The sequence below is a fragment of the Hipposideros armiger genome, unplaced genomic scaffold (genome assembly GCF_001890085.2).
Source record: "Hipposideros armiger isolate ML-2016 unplaced genomic scaffold, ASM189008v1 scaffold_410, whole genome shotgun sequence".
NCBI lineage: Eukaryota > Metazoa > Chordata > Mammalia > Chiroptera > Hipposideridae > Hipposideros > Hipposideros armiger.
In genome coordinates, this window is record NW_017731760.1 from 1,445,679 (window position 1) to 1,460,912 (window position 15,234).

Below are 15,234 nucleotides of genomic sequence, written 5' to 3' on the forward strand. Positions count from 1 at the left end.
TCTGGCAGAGCCTGGCTCATAGCTTCCTTGAGTGGCAGCTAGGGGCAGAAAGGAGGAAGTGGCTTTATGTTTAAATACTTATTCTCAGTCCTGAGGGCCTATTAATATTTTCCTAGGGGCTGGGGCAGTCTCACCCAGAGCTAAGGAGAACTTCTCAGCTTTCAACAGATATCTGCATGCCCTTTGGAAAGGTCATGCTGGTGGTCACCCCACCACGGAGGTCTAGCTTCAGGACACTCTAGGGTTCCCCAGAAAGAGGGCCCTCGGGCTCCCCAAAGCCTGGTAGGCCGCTGTCCTGCCTGCCTTCCCATTTTGAGTTAGGCTGTCCCCTCAGCCCACATTGGGGGGCGGGGGCTCCTGTGAGCCCCTTGCCTCCTCACAGCACCTCTTTGGCCTACTCAGGCTCAGCCCTTCATAAACTGGACTCAACAGCCCTCCACAGGCACGTGGCCTCCAGACCCCGTTTCCCGCCTTTTTGCCTGGCACTCTCCCTCTCCCCCCACCCCTAGCAGCTCAAACATCCCTTTACTCAAATCCAGGCCAAGGCCTAGCAATTCTGCCGCATGTGGCATGTCCACCTCAGTGGCTTGGCTCTGCCCTCTGCCTGGGCCCGCCTTCACCAGCACTGCACTCCCCACACTCCAGCTTTATCGCCCCTCAATTGACCCTTGAGCACACTGCTCCCGCTGGAAATCACGCCCATGGGCGCCTGAAGCTCTCCCCACTGACATGGCAGGTGGGCCTGCCTTACGTTGCCCCAGCACCCCCGCTCCCGTGTGCAGACTCTGCTCCTGCTGACCCCTCATACAACACCCTTGAGGACAGGGATGGCCTGATTTGTCAGGGCTCCAGCCCCTGGCAGGGCACTACAAAGTCTGCCAAAGAATGTTCCCTGTCTGTACTCCCTTTCCTCCACCTGGGAAAACACCCCTTCTAAGGCACAGTCTCCCTGTCTTCCCCAGGGAGCCTTTCTTAAACCCAGCCTCCCAAACTCATGCTCCCTCCTGGGCCCTCTCCTACCTCCCAGAGGCTTCCTACCCTGAGCCACCTTGTTTGCATCTGTGGCGCACTGACCAGGTGGCAGGTGGCAGGCAGCCGGAGTACCCTGCAGCCATCATGCCGCTGGACTCCGCACAGCCACCTCACCAAGCAGGCACTGTTTAGCCGGCTAGTGATGAGGAACCCTGAGATCACAGAAGTTCCGTGGCTTGTGCAAGGCCACACAGCTCTGTCTGCAAGTGACCACAAAGCTCCCAGCTGGGCCACATGGCCATTCTGCCTCTTCTCGGAGTGTGCCCCTCTTCTTCTCCCCCCAACTCTAGGAGCTGGGAGCTATTTCATCATCACCTTTCCACTGCTAGGATGGTGCCGGGGGGCTGAGGACTGGTCCTCCTCTTCTTTATCTCAGGATCCCACCAGAGGCCTGGCACAACTTTCTGCATGGAGCTGCTCCAGTTGTCTGCTGTCTGTATTTCCAAAATGCAGGGTTGACACTGGGAGCCGTCCAGGAGTCTGGCTTGGGTGGAGGGTAGGGTAGGGCAGAGGTGGTGTGGGCGCTATGCCCAAGGGCCACACAGAGCCCAGAGGAGTGGGGTAGCAGCCCTCCTAAGGGAGACACATGTGGCACCAGCCCAGCAGGAGGAGCAAGTGACAACGAAGAGCTTCTTCCCTGCCCCCCACACCCCCAAACACTGAGCCCCTGCAGTTCCCTGACCATCTCTGCCTTCTGGGCTGGGGACGCCACACCCCGTCCCCAGAGTCTCCTCATGGCAGCAAGGTAGCCTCTCATACTCTTTCTCCCGAGTGGGGGTGTGTGGAGCTACCCAGAACACAACTTCACAGGCTGCCTGTCAGGCTGCCCCAGCCCAGAGCGTCCTATCTCATGGACTCCAGGGACTCTCAGCAGCCCCCTTTGGTAAGCAGCCCAGGAGAAGGGCAGAGGTGGTGACAGAAAGCAGAGGGAAAGCCTGGACGCCAGAGGCAGGCATCCCTCAGCCTCAGCAGCCCCTGCCTGCCAGATGGATGCTTCTTGTCAGGGCTGACTATGGCTAAACGCTAGCCCTCCAAGAACCGGCTGACCACCATCTCAACTGCTTTACGCTGCGGCAGCAGAAAGAGGGATTCAGGAAACAAATGGGCATCCTAAACTCATGTGCTGGCAGGGGACATGTCGCTAAATGACAGAAGGGGGCAAGGACAGGCAATAGGGAAAGGTGAGGCCTGTAGCCAATAGGAGACCACTGTAACCCTCCACCAGCTGACCGTTGCTACACGAGTATATCTGCGACAAGATTGCCAGATAGTTTAAGTTTTTAAAAAATAGCCAGAAATCTGAATTTTTATGTGAAACTGATTTTTTTAATGTTGGCTGCCAATTTAAAAGTTTTACACCCTATACGCTAAACAAAGGCACCTGCCGCCACCTCTGACCACCTGGGGCATGGTTCTTAGCATGCACACTTCCAGTGGCATGGCCACTCCAAGGCAGGCTACTCTTTGCACTGCCTTGGCTTGGCCAGGCTTTAGCCCTTTGGCCGCAATAAAGTGTGGTGCGATTCAAGGAAGTGGAAATGACAGTGGGGAGGAGCAGCAGCAGGGGTTACCCGCCCTGAGGGAGACTTCCAGTCCAGCCATCTTCTAGGGGTGGGCTCAGCCCACTCCAGGAGTGTGTCAGAAGTCAGAACCGGGGGGAGGTGGAGGGCAGAAAGGCACATTCAAAAATGACTGCTGCTTTGATTTGTTTCCGTCATTTATATTCAAGTTGTTAAACACCATTAATAAAAACTGTGACAATTTTTATGTTTAACCTAAAATAAGAAGAAACAGGGTCTAGGCTGTACCCTGAAGTGGGGACAGCCAATCCAATCTCCATTTTAGAGGAGTTCCCAGACTCAGAGAGCTGAGAAGGAGCAAAATAAGAGGGAAACTTCCTGAAAACGAGGCAGGCATGGTAATGAGCAGCCTGAGGGGAGTGGGGGTTTTCTCACAAAGGCTGTGAAGCCGGTCTCAGGAGGAGGGAGGGTCTGGCTGCTGGAGGGGGGGCGGGGTGACTTCTCAGGGACCCTTCTGAGCTCAGGATTTTAAGCCCATTCACCTCTCTCCCCAAGTTCTAAACAGCTGCTGCATTTTCCCTGCCCTCCTAAGCAGCCTGGCCAGGCTGGGTGGCTAGCCCTAGAGGGCAGAGGTGGGCAAAGCAGCTCCACTCTCAAGGGGTAGGACCCATCCAGAAGCCACTATTGGCAGGGTGGGGGTGCGGGGGCGGGGGCAGACTCCCATCCCTCTTTTTTCTACGAATAGCACTTTTGTAAAAAGTCATGAATGAAAGCATTTGCCCCTCTGCTGGGTTTGTGACCTTAGGCATATTGCTCAAAGCATTTGTGCTTCAGTTTCCTCACCTGTTAATAACAGTAACCACCTCACAGGATTGTTATAAGGACAGAGTGAGCTAATATATGCAAATACAGTACTTAGAACAGTGGCCAGCATGTGAAGCGTTTGCTAGTATTATCATCATCAGTATGTTGTAGGAAGCCTTGCCAGTGCCCTCCTCCACCAAACTAGCCAGAAGGGTGCCTGGGGCCTGGTGGAGCTGTTTTCCAGGTTGTCCCAAATCGCTCAGGGCAGAGGGAGGAGAGGGAGGTGAGCGTTTCCTTTGCATCACTTTGTACATCCGGTCTACACGGAGACTCCAGCCACTCAGCTGGGATCCCCCAGGGTTCAACGAGGAAGTCTAATGACTAGAGGAATGATCACAATGCTGGCTTGTTTCAGGGGTGCAAAGAAAGGGGAAAGCTGCGGACCTATGTCCTACCCTACAGCCCATCTGGCGGGGACGATCACTGGATGGTAAAGCGTGGGGCAGAGCAGGTGTCAGGAACATGGAAATGCATCTGACAGGCCCACTTACTAGCTGTGTGATCTTGGAAAAACTATAAACCTCTCTGGGCAAAACTACTGTTGGTGGATGGTAACAGCAACCAGCTGGAGGTAGGATCAGGCTGACTCTTGTGGCCAGGGCTGATAATTATAATGCGATTTATTAAGTCCGGACCATGTGCTAAGTACTTTACGTATACTTCCCCGACCGCCCCCATCGCCCCCACAACCAGACTAGGTGAGAATACTGTTATACTATTCCAAAACACCCAGCTGTCTGTCTTGAAAGTACTTTGCACGCTGGTACTCAATTGCTTAATTGTTATGGTGTGATATGTCATCCCCACTAAACTGTCAGCTCCAGGAGGGCAGGGCCCATTCTCTGTTCTATTCTCCACTGCATCTCAGGTCTCTAGCACGTGCCTGGCACAAGGAGGTGCTCAATAAATATCTGTTGATCTGCATCAGCTGTAATCCCCACAGCTACTCTGCAAAATGTTCTAACAGGAAGGGGAAAAACAATTAACACTTGGGTTTGCTCTAGTCATGGAGAAAAAAGGCCTAACTTACAAATTTTATCTGGCCAGTACCAATGAAAGTGATAATCCCAGAGCTCCTGCTGGTCATGGGAAGGTATAGGACTGGGTTTTTAGTTCTTGTTCAGACGAGCTCTTAAATGGCTGTTTTCAGATATAAAAAGGTACGGCCACAGCTTAGTCTAGAATAAATGTCACGATTGCTCTGCAATCAAAAGTAATGGAAATTTGGAGTTTTCAGAAGCTCTGGGGGAAAGTGTCCAGGAAAATTGGTCCCTGGAAAAGTGGCAGTAAACTAGACTTAAAGAAACAGCGAGGGAGAAATTCTCCCAGGGCATGAGCAAGCAAGGAGAAGATGTCTGACTAGTTTTAACTTCTGCCCTGTTCTGAGCAATGAGTAACCCCCTTTCCTATAAGGCCTTGGTGAAAGCCTGTTATATACAACAGCCTGGCTTAGTGGGGCGAGGAAATGAGGAAGCCAAGACCATCGTACGCATGCAAAGTCTGGCAGCTGATCCCTGCTAGTGGCCAAGCGGCCAGCGAGCACAGTCCCCACTCCGAAATCCCCAGAAATAGTGCAGATGGGAAAGGCTTTCGTCAATGCTTAGGTAATTTTTAAAGAAAAATAAATGATATACTCAGAGAACTTCTACTAGGAGAGATCCTCTGGGAAGAATGATGAAATATTGTGGGGAGCACCTCCCCCATTTCTACATATGTGGGATGAGGGCCTGACCCCGTATAACTGGACTAGAGCAAAAACAGGGACAGGGTGGCTGGGACACTTGCGTTACAGCAGCATTGTCCCCTTATGAACATGGCAAAGGAGGCTCACAGCAGTGGGGGACTCGCCCAAGGTCACACAGACAACAGGAAGGGGGCAGAAACTGGAGCCCGCGCCCCTTCTCCTGCGGGTCTTTTGAGGAAGGAAGGCAGGCAGGACTGAGAGCTCCCCCAGGCCCCGCTGGCTGCCAATTCTGCCATCCTGCTGGGGGGCCCAGACCCCTGCCAGAGACCTTGCCAGGGCCTCTGCTTCCACACAGAGGCCCTCCCAGCCCTCCGCCCAGCTTGCCTATTCACACACAGCAACCCAAAATAGAAAAAAGTCCCTGTTAAATGCTTCATCAGAATGGTTATTTTGTTGACGTGCCAAGTGACCTGCTCCTGCTCCCCCTTTCCATCCCTCCAGCTGTCCCCAGTTTGAGCCCAGAAGTAAAACAAAGGCTTTGTTCCTTTATTTTGATTTCCTCCGTAAAATCTCAAACATGCAGGAAACACCCACCCAGGCCCAGAGAAGTGGACTCAAGCCTCTGTCCAGTGCGGGCGGGCGGGTGGGGTCGGGGGTCAGGGAGTGGCGGTGGGAGGGAGGGTTCTGATGGCAGCTGACATTAACCCTGGGAGCACCCCCAGGGCACCTGGGGCCTGGCTTCCTTAGCAGGAAAAGGAGGGCTTGGGTGTGAAGAGCACAAGGCCTTCCTAGCTCTGCTGCCCAGGAGATCCCAACCTGAGGAATGTGGGTGTGGTGTGGAGGGATGGCTGAGAAGACAGATCTCATACAAGTTATTTTTTCATATATGCCCCAAGGCTTGGGGACAGGGATCCACCCTTTTCCATCATCTCCGGTTACAATAAAGCAGGCATTGAAAGGAGAACATGATAGAGGCTATTTTGGGCTGCTGCGCCTACTTGTGAGAGAATGGTACCCACCAAGAAAGATGGGTTTGCCTCAATCTCTTCCTTTGGAAGTCATTTCCAGTGGAATGAAAATATAAGGGGGTGAATTTGTGGGTTATCTAAAAGGGGGGAGTTTTCAAAAAGGAGTTTTGAAATTCAAAAGCATAAAAAGGAAAAAACAACCCTAAGCTGAATTAAAATTAATTTTGCTTTTGAAATTAATATATAATGCTTCGGGGAGACAAGAACCTGCCCCAAGACCCCCCCAAATGGTTGGCTCCTAAAGGGTGAATGGGCCTCCCCAACTCCACCCCACTTTCAGCAACCTGCACACAGCTCTATACGCCTACAAGTACTTTTGCTTTTAATATGGGCAGCCTAACACATAGTATGTATAGCAGATTCTTTTAAACCTAGAACATTTCTTTAAAAAATGAACCTACAGCCTCATTTCAAATAAAAAGATTTGCATGAGGGAGGGGCACACTTTGGGGGAGGCACTCTATTCTGTTTCACTGACCTGTTTATTCCTATGACAGGAGTGATACTACTTGAATTCTTCCAGCTTTGTGTTTCAATATCTGTGTGTTTTCATATCTGGTAGGTCTAGTCCCTTCTCCTTACTCATGAAAGGGTCTATAAGTAAGGGAGTAAAATGCTCAAGTTTGATTTGGAGATACTTCATTTTGGTCAGTTTTAGGATGAATTTAGAGGGGGCAAAATTAGAGATAGCGAAACAGTTGCAATGCTACTGCAGTAATCTAAGTGAGAGATGTTAAGGCTGGCACCAAAGGAGACGTGATTAGAAATAAGGGGAGGAGTTTAAGAAGAAATAACCCAAACCGTCAGGATTCGAAACACAAAAACGTGGGCCTATAAACATAACATGTACGTGTATTTCTGTATAATCACATAGGAGCTGGTTTTATAATATGTTTAACTGCCTTCACTGGTACAGCCTCTGATATCTTCTACGGCGAGACAAACCCCAACCAGGCAGGTTCTCCTGAGGTCCTCAGGCTCCCAACCCTCGCCGGCTTTGCAGCATCTCCGTCATGGTGAGGGAAAAGGACAACAGGCAGTGCTGACCTTTGTCAGCAACTCAGGTACAGAAAACACTTCAACTCATTCTCTCCACTTAAAAAAGAGGACTCGGGGACCACCTCAGGTCCCCATGTTCTACTGTGAAACTCATTCGAATCGTTGCCCCCAGTTGTGCGTGACTCCCTGAAAATGAGATCTGCCTGGGTGTGGAGGCTTCTCTAGAAGTGTTTGAACCTTTTCTGCCCGGCTTTAAAAAGCACTGCTCTGCTACTGTTCCAACCCAAGCCCCAGCTCCAGGCAAGTGGATGGCGTCAGGCTCCAGCTGGAGAGTCAGGCAGGGGGTGGAACGGAGGAGGCTGTGAAGAGTTGGGTGAGACACCATCATGGAGAGCTACCCCCTCAGCAGCTGGAGAGCTGCCTCTCCCCTCCGAAACCCCCCACCCCCAACTGGGGACGAAGCACCCGGGAGTCCTTTCTGGGAAGCTGAGCACAGGGACAGCTAGAAAGGCAAAGCTAGGGATTACACAGGTTCTACGTTGTACTGTAGCCTTCCTTCCTTTAAAGCAGTTCTATACTTTAGAATAGAAAATGTATTTTGTTAAAGATCAATGAAGATGAACTACTTAACAAACTGTCATCTAATTATAAAAAGGAAATCATGTGTTCTCTCTCTCTTTTCCAAGTATATACATCCACCATTTAAAACAACAGTTCAGTTTGGGCAGCTGAGACTAAATTATGCTCTGCAGCCTGGCCTGAGCCCACAAGGGTCAAGGCAGATGTTTTTTATGGTAAATCAACTGTTTTGAAAAGGGTTAAATTTAAAAAAAATGCATATTCTTCCTGTTCTCTGGTAGTTTCTCCCAGTGTGGTCCTAGACGGCAAAAGGATCAACAACCTGGATGGACACCTAGGTGGCATTTTCACTGAATTAGCTGGGGACGTTAGCTATAAGAGCCAATTCATGGAATCTCAGGAGCAAAGCTCCAAAAGTCCACCGCAGGTGGAGGACAGGCCCAGACCAACCGGGCCTACTGAGGAGGGATAGGTTTTAAGTCCGACCCCACCAGGAAAGGATCAAGTGCAAACAAAATGGTTGTATCTGTTCATTTAGGGTAATGGGTACATGGTGTTTGTTATATTATCCCTTATATTTTTCCTTTTCTTATTTTTCAAGATTAAAAAATGTACCAAAGTGCACAAATGATTTAGGGGTTCGTTGCTGACTATATGATTAAGAGCGTCCGGAAAAGCCATTCCATCTAGGCTCTCTGCCCACCAGCCACCTCTGCACCCCTGTGGCTTCTGCTGCTTTCTGGCGTCGCTGTGCGTGGGCTGCTCTATCTCCTGTCCTCTTGAGGCCTTTGCTCCAATGCAGCACTTATTACATATGGTCATGCCCCACAGTACATGTCCCATGAGCGCCAGGAGAGAAGAGATGGGTCATTTTTGGTCATTCAGTGCTGGGAGCAGAGCAGTGTGATAGAAGGAGCATGAGCTTCAGGACCAGGCAGACCTTGGTCAAAGTCTGCTTCTCAAACTAGGGCTATGGGTGGTCTACTTAACCTCCCTGAGCCTCAGTTTCCATATCTGTAAAAGGCTAACAGCAAACTTGTGAGGTTTAGAGTTGGTGAATATAGAGTGTCTAGCCCACAAGTCTTTGTGGAAGGAAAGATGGAGGGAGAGAGGGAGAGAGGGAGGTGAGGGAGGGAGGGGAAAGGCGGGAGGACATACAGAGAGGCTGTCTCTAAAACCATTCCATTTGAGGAGCAGCTGAAGAAAGTAGAGCTGCTCAAGCCTGAGAAAAGCATGACTATCAAAGGTTTATGTGGGACAGGTCCAGCAGACAGCGTAAGGGGAGAAAGGACAGGACTCTGCAGGGATGCGAGAACCCCCAAATGGAGTGGACTGGCTTGAGGGGCAGCAATCTTCCCATCTCTAGAGGGGTCCATCTGAGGTCTCACAGACTGCATGGGAGGGACTCCCCTGTTGAAAGTTTCTCAGCCTTTACTCAAGGAGTCACTTAAAACTCTTTCTTTAGCCTTAGTCTGAGCTAAATATCCATTAAAAACAAACAAGCACGTTTGATATGATATCTGCATTTTTTTTTATTATACATATACTTAAAACAAGTATATAACTAATAAAATAAAAGATGCTATATGGGACCCACCTAAAAACATCTCCCTCACCACTATGAGAAATGTGCTCTATTGGGTCTGAATCCAAACTACACAGGCTCCAGGGGCCCCCTCTGGGGCCATGATTCTGTTATCTGAAGGCTGCTTGAATGCTGATAATGCTCTTCATTTTTGTAACCCGTTCTGGTTTCCTAGGCATTTTCTCATCTGTGTATTTCATCTAATCCCCATGACAACCCAGAGGGCTGGGCAGAGAAGTCACAGATGGTGCCTGAGTGCCCGCAGCACAGGACCCATCCAAGACCCTCTAGTCACAGAGGACTGGAATCAGAGCTCCAGTCTCCCAACTCTCCACCCCACCCTCCTTCATTCTACCACTCCATGCTGCACACTCTCAAAAACCTCATTAACAAGAAAACCCAGATGTGGATCAAGATGTTTTATCCATCTAGGTGGCCGGATACCAGGCTCTCTTGATGAGAATATGCCTCTGTCAGACCCAGAATGTCACCTCAGCAACCAGTAATCACCCACATTGTCATTTGGCCGTTGGCCATCAGCAGGCCCCACCTCATAAAGCTACAAAGAATGCTAAATGACAATAACAGGGACATTAAGAAGCTAAATACACATTGTTACTTCATGACCCCTACAAGATGGATGGCTTCAGAAAGCTGCCTTGGATCATGCTAACATCGAAAAGGGCCTAAGGGCTCAGTGGTGGGGGCAGTCAAAGAGGGCCAGGGGGTGGTCTCTGGGGGTAGGCAAGACAACCTCATCACGCGCAACCAGAATGCTACCTAGAAGACTGGAAACGCGCACCAAGAAATGCATGGCAGGCACCAAGCAGTGCAACATGGCTGTCATCTTGGCCTGTCTGAGCATGAGGGGGCAGTAGCATTGCCCTCTTGTTCAGAGTTTCACAAGACAGACCTGCTGGCTGACTGCACAGACTTCAACACGGGCTGAGAACTGACAACCATCTCACTCGATTTTCATTCTTGACATCTGTCTCTACCACGATGGCATGCTGGCCCGGCAGGCAGAGTGACACAATAGGTCCCAGGTAAACAGTGAAGTAATGTGGCTTAGGCCAGGGGATCTAACCTGGGATCCAGGACTCGTTTTCAGAGATCCATGAATCCCTGGAATGTATGCCTACTTTTGTAGATCCAAGCAACTTTTCTCTGGACATCTTATTGACATATTAAAGAAGCTGTGACCCAAGAAGGTCAAATCCATCCACTGCTCTGCACATCAGACCCTCAGCCTTCTCAGCTGCCTGTCCCATACAGGAACTTGCTGTAAGTGGCACTAGTATCCCACCCCCTGTGTACAGAGGCCTCACATGAGCTGAGAGCATCTTTGGGAGATCTAAACTCTGCTCAACCCACTATACCTTGGGCTTTGTTATTTGTAGTCAAAAGCATCCCCACTGATCTAGTACTATAGGGCCAAGTGGCATCACCCAAGACCATGAGGGTTGGCAAGGCCTCAGAGTCCACCAACAAAATTCCCCTCAAAGCTTTTATTCTCTGCTCAGCCTCTAGACAGTGGGCACTTGCCAGATGCCCGAGGGCACACAGGGAGCTCACTCAGCTCCTTCCTTTTTCTCATCCCCAGACAAAAGTAACTAACTGTACCTTATGGCCAGCTGGATGCCTGCCCTGGGCCTGGCAGGTACAGAGCTTCTGGAACTCAATGCGCACCCTCTCGATACCTGAGAACATCCCAGCTTTGCACAAGAATGTGTTCCCACTTAGCTCACATGAGTATGGTTTGTATAAATGACACAATTCTCATGAGCAGGTATGTTTTCAATCACTTGCAGGGAGGCACACTCCATTTGGGGCATTTCACGGGTAGAACAATGATCATACCAGATGTGAAATATAAAATGGAGGTCACATTTCCCTGAGAACTCATTCGATCCAGTAGGCTGGTCAACATGCAGTTCTGACTGATGTTAGAGCCAGTCACCCCAGGAGCTAGTTCAGCTCGTCAGAGCCCAGTGGTCCTCCCCAGTTCCAGGTCATCAATCAAGCTCAGGAACCAACCCCAGGGATAACTGACTTGTTGATTTATAAACAGCTCAGATAACTGAAAGCATGAAATACCTGTGGTTAGAGCTAATAATAAGTTATACCTGTCACAAAAATGTCTTATGTAGGTGAAAACATGAGTACGTAGTGGAAAAATACAAATTGCCTTACCCAGGAGCAACGCTGGCAACCTTGGAAGGCTGTTGCTTGCCTCACCAGGGCTCAGCAGAGGGCCTTGACCCCCCTTCCTTCTCCATAAGGAAATGTTGAGGCACTAGGGGGAGGGGCAGTTTCCACCAGAGCACCCAGCTTACTCAACACCCCCTCCTCCTCAGAAAGAGGCTGTCAGACCCTGCAGCCTTGAAAACCTGGGGGCATCAAAGCCCCAGGCCTCTTGCCCTGGCAGAGAAAGAACAAACTACACCATAAACCACAGGCAGAGAATCTAACTGGCCCCTGGGCAGTGAGAACAGACCCAAGGGTGAAAACCATGGCCTGAAACATTTCCAACCCTAGTCATCAGGGACATGCGATTTACAGGAAATTGGGCGATTTATAAAATGTTAGCCAGCTCAAGTTTCTTCCCTCAACCGAGAAGCAGGAGAAACTCTAAGAACTGTCTTAGTGAAGTGCTTTGTTCACAGCGAAGCCCCTGACACGTGTCAGTTACTAACAGCTCACCACCCCACACTTCAACCCGCCAGTGAATGTCAATAGAGCAGAAAAGCATTAACACAGGCTGCACCGGGAGCCTTCAAGCCCAGGACAGCCCAAGCCTCTCAAGAGGGACCTGAACAGCTAGCGACATGGTCTAAATCAGGTCTCTAGGATTTCCAGCATATTACTGACCCTTTTAGCCCCAGTCCCCCACCTGCATATGGGAATAACAAAACCTTTGCAGGAGTCTTGTCAAATGATGAGCAAGCACATCCATGTCTGGTCTTTGTAAGCCCTGATGGCTTTTGTTATTACAGTGGCGCTTCGGGGCTTTTAAAGACGGGTCTCCTGATTACTCCTCTCTTGCCAGGTCCAGGCCAGAGTTGAGTCCTGCAGGGGTAAGAACTGTTCTAGCCCAAGGTGGTTAGATACCAGCAGGGGCCCATGGGGGAAAGAGGGACAAACCCAGAGCTCTGCGATCAGGACCTCAATGAAGTGGCCCCTGTCCACCTCTCCAGACTCAGCTTTGTCCCCAGCCAGCACAGACCTCCATCCTATCCACAGTCTAACTGGGTGTCCAGGGCCCATGGTCTTGCCTGGCATCACCTCCTCTAGGAGGCCTTCCCTGACTTCCCACGTTGTCTGCTCTCATAACCCCTGATCGCCCGCGGAACTGGAGTTGACACTGTACCCCGCACACGGTGGGTGCCCCAACTAAGTCGGGTCACTGAATGAGAGCCGGGCCCTTGTTGTGACCAGAACCCTGAGCTTTGGGGCAGTGAAGGGTTGTTTATGAAGCAGGCTGCTTTTCGTTATTCAGCTGAATTTGACAACTCCCCCCGGCGGAGCTCTGAGCTTGTTAACGCCATTTTAAAAGGAGAGAAAGCACCCCAACTCCCCGAGGTCGGCTGCCCACCTCCCCGCGGGTCCTCGCCTGGGCAGGCAAGGAACCCGAGGGCGGTGATCACAAATGGGGCTTTTGGGGCGGTGGGCAGGCCCTCCCTACTGGAGTCTGGGTCGTGGCCGATTTCTCAATCGCACACCGTTAACGCTGGAGCCTGCTGCAGGGGCAAAAGGCCACTCGCCGCCAGTCCCAGAGCGCATTCCGCTAGAAGCGCGGCCCGGCCGGGGACGGCCACACCTCCGTCCCCGGAACAAAGCGCCAGCCCGGGCGGGGGGTCAGCGCGGCCAGGCTCCCTTCCCTCTCCTCCTCGCCCATCCACTGCGGCCGCGACCACTCACCGCACGCGCCAGCCCGGTCGGGGCTCAGGCCCTCAGGCCGCCTCCTCCATGCTCGCGCCGGACTGACGGCTCCCGGCCCGCGGGCCCGCCGGTCGCTCTGGCCCGTCCCCACCCCGGCGCCTCCTTAAAGCGACCGCGCAGCCCGCGCGCGCGGGGAGTGCCCGGCGCGCGGCGCATTCCTTATATTGCAACAGCGCCTGCTAAAAATAGAGCGCTGCGGGGGCGCGGGAGGAGCCCGGCCCCACGCCGCGACCCCCCGCCCCCGCCTGCACCCCGGCTCCAGGACGCGGCAGGCAGCGTCCGGGTCACCCGCGCCGAGTCTCCCTGACCGGGCAGGGCGTGTGAGCGGCGCCGCTGCCTTCCCCGCGGGCCGGAGCACTTACCCGGGTCCGACCCGTGGCGCCCTGGGGCTAGCTGGCTTGAACGTGGACGCAGAATGGGAATTGACCCCGGCCTCTTTAAGAGGAGCCTCTGTGCTCCAACCTTTAAATCTCCGCTTGGTCCGGCCAACTTCTGAGCCCAGGGTCGCCTCCCCAGTCCTAAGCGTTTGGGACTAGCCACCTTAACCACGTTCCCTTAGAATCCTGGGACGTGTTTCCTCCTAGATCCTGCCTCCAGTGCCGCTTCTCCAAGCCCTCTTGGTGCACCGTTCCTGGGCCCAAATTTCGTACAGATGGATGCAACCAGTACAGGCGACACTCGCGCTCCATTTCATTGTTTCAGTTCCGCTAACTCCTCCATTGGCGTCATTTTTTCCTTTTTAAAACAATAGAGATATAATTCACATACCATAAAATTCCACGTTTAGGGTATACAATTCAGTGGTTTTTAATGTATTCACGACTTTGTGCAACCCTCACCATTATCTAATTCCAGAATATTTTCATAACCCCCTCCCGCCAAATGTACCCATTTGTAGTGACTCCTGCTTCCCACCTTCCTCCGCAGCCCCTGGAAACCACTAATCTACTTTCTGTCTCTATGGCTTTACCTGTTCAGGACATTTCATATAAATGCAATCATACAACATGTGGTCTTATGTGACCGGCTTCTTACATTCTGCACAACGTTTTCAAGGTTTATCCATGTTGCAGCATGTAGCTGCACTTCACTCCCTTTCATGGCTGAATAATATTCCATTGTACGTGTGCACTGCATTTTGTTTATCCATTCATCAGTAGACAGACAGGTTGTTTGTACTTTTTTTTGGTATTATGAATAAAACTGCTAAGAACGTTTATGTACAAATCTTTGCATGAACGTATGCTTTCATTTCTCTTGGATATATACTTAGGAGTAGAATTGTGGGTCATAGGCTACTATGTTTAACATTTTGAAGACCCCTGAACTGTTTTCCAAAGTGGCTGCACTGTGTTACATTCTCACCAACAATGTGTGAGAGTTCCAATGTCTCCACATTTTCACCAACTCTTGTTATTGTCTGTCATTTTTTATTATAGCCATCCTAGTAGGGGTGACGTGGTATCGCATTGTAGTTTTGATTATCAGTGTCATTTTTGAGAATGTTGTTTTTGTGGATGGATGTCAATGATGACTTGGAACCGGCTTTACACATCCAGGGAACCCATCCTTATCATTTCGAGAGCTTCAGCCTCTACCCCAGGCCTAAGGGGACCTTACTGCCTTGAGTCCTTCATGCCAGGCTGGGGCTCCCAATTTGATGCAGGTTTCGATGGGCATCCCAAGTAACCATGCAGCCATTTGGTGAGCGCTGTTGTGCCCTTTGCATCTCTAAGTCCATCTGCTACTCTGAAGGTCCCATGGACCCCGAGAGTCGTCATGGCAGGGGAAGTGGATTGTATGTCACTTTGGTAGGGAGTAAAAGAACTGGCTGAGGATGGGGCTTGAGGGACAGCTGTTCATCTTGACTGGTCAAGTCTTGCTGTGGAACCTGCCTCTTCCTCCCCCTACCATTTACTACAGGCCTTAGGAGAGGCGGACAAGTGTCTATGTGTTCTGGTTGTCTGTCAGCCACTCATGGACTCCCTCCATCAAGAGACA

The 15,234-nt window shown here is 51.2% G+C and overlaps 1 protein-coding gene across 2 annotated transcripts in view; it reads right to left on the bottom strand.

The window, feature by feature from the left end:
- Positions 1 to 13,963, bottom strand: part of MRAS (muscle RAS oncogene homolog) — a 62,175-nt gene extending 48,212 nt beyond the window's left edge. The window contains exon 1 of one of the 2 annotated variants that reach the window (XM_019663924.1): positions 13,596 to 13,963. The gene's annotated coding sequence lies outside the window, so the exon portion shown is untranslated. Of the gene's footprint in view, positions 1 to 13,212; positions 13,486 to 13,595 lie in introns of those variants that run through there. The other variant, XM_019663923.1, reaches the window with a different exon arrangement.
- Positions 13,964 to 15,234: the final 1,271 nt, after the last annotated feature.